The sequence below is a fragment of the Bison bison genome, unplaced genomic scaffold, assembly GCF_000754665.1.
Source record: "Bison bison bison isolate TAMUID 2011002044 unplaced genomic scaffold, Bison_UMD1.0 scf7180017864333, whole genome shotgun sequence".
Lineage (NCBI taxonomy): Eukaryota > Metazoa > Chordata > Mammalia > Artiodactyla > Bovidae > Bison > Bison bison.
The window spans coordinates 1,972,224-1,973,891 of NW_011494905.1; the positions used below are offsets into that span (position 1 = coordinate 1,972,224).

The following is a 1,668-nucleotide window of genomic DNA, read 5'->3' on the forward strand; positions in this document are numbered from 1 at the left end:
AAACACACTCCTACTACTCCAGTGTTTCTTTATTTGACAATGCTCTGCTTGGTTAAATTTCATCTTAAAAACCGTAATAACTCCAATTAAAACATTCTGAGAGTTAATTTTCACTTTAGAAATAAGAGATTTCTTATCTCTTCACAAGAGATTTAATTTTGATATAATTACTAATTAACTGACCAAAGAGCATACGAAACAACATTTATCAGCAATCAGATTATTTATTAAACTTTTCCTTTATCTTAAAGAACACAACTCTCCTATCAAATGTAAACTTTATTTTGATATAACATCACAGAATGACTTTGGAAACCTTTCCTAAAGTTAAAACTTTATTTTTTAATCAAAAGGAGAAAATTACTTTTTAGAGTTTTATTGAAAATTTGAAGCAGAAAATGAAAAATAAAAAGTCTACACAATTTCATTGTTGTATACTTTAAGGACTAAAATATCTTTGTATAAAAGCTTTTCTGCTATATTTATATTTATACTCCAAGTCATACTTTCATTTCAATTCTTTTTTAAAAGGCATAGCAATTTCAATTTAAATACTTACAAAGAACTATAAAACTCTTATTTAACTCTAGAAAGGATGAAACCCTTTCATTACACAACTTAAAATGTAAGGTTTACTAAATCAATACTCAAGTCATTTTAATATTAACATGTCTTCATCAACTTTTTCATTTTAGTATCATAAAGTGAGCCTTCTAATATTCTATAAACAATATGTTTATATAATAGAAGTTTAGACTAAAATTCAATGTAAACAATAACAAGTGAAATTGGAAGGAAACATAAAGGTCTTAAATAGGAAGAAAAATCTCCAAAGTTGAGAGCAGCAAGAGCACCTTCCCAGTTTAGTTTCAACGTGTGCACCATCTTCTGTTCATCCACATGTTGCCAGGATCCTGAAAATGACTGGAAAAAAAAAAAAGAAAACAAAACTATAATCACAATTTTCTATCGCCTTCAAGGAAAAATAGGAAAAAACCTTTTTCACAACATCACATAAATCAATCAGACAATAATTTAGAGTGATAAAACTCTAAATTTTTAGTGTGAGTTAAAAGTTAACTACATTCCTGTTTTCTTAGGTTCACATATAGACATAAAGAAAAGAAACTCACATATAGACAAAGTAGTAGGCAGTGGGGATTAGTCTAAAGTAAAATTTTATCCTCTTATAGTTCCCATTTCCTTTGTTTAATCTTCATCAGATTTTCAATTCTTAACTTCACTATTTATTGACTATTGTAAGTGACAGACTTTATTTTCTTGGGCTCCAAAATCACTGCAGATGGTGACTGCAGCCATGAAATTAAAAGACATTTGGTCCTTGGAAGAAAAACTATGACAAACCTAGATAGAATGTTAAAAAGCAGAGACATTACTTTGCTGACAAAGGTCCATCTAGTCAAAGGTATGGTTTTTCCAGTGGTCATGTATGGATGTGAGAGTTGGACTATAAAGAAAGCTGAGCATAAAGACTCTTGAGAGTCTCTTGGACTGCAAGGAGATCTAACCAGTCAATCCTAAAGGAAATCAGTCCTGAATATTCATTGGAAAGACTGATGCTGAAGCTGAAGCTCCAATACTTTGGCCACCTGATGCAAAGAACTGACTCACTGGAAAAGACCCTGATGCTGGGAAAGATTGAAGGCA

The 1,668-nt window shown here is 30.6% G+C and overlaps 1 protein-coding gene across 2 annotated transcripts in view; it reads right to left on the minus strand.

Moving 5' to 3' along the window:
• Positions 1-204: 204 nt before the first annotated feature.
• The window catches only part of TBCCD1 (TBCC domain containing 1), a 27,357-nt gene continuing 25,893 nt past the window's right edge, over positions 205-1,668 (minus strand). For both annotated transcript variants that reach the window (XM_010853892.1, XM_010853891.1), the window contains exon 8: positions 205-924. The gene's annotated coding sequence lies outside the window, so the exon portion shown is untranslated. The remainder of the gene's footprint in view (positions 925-1,668) is intronic.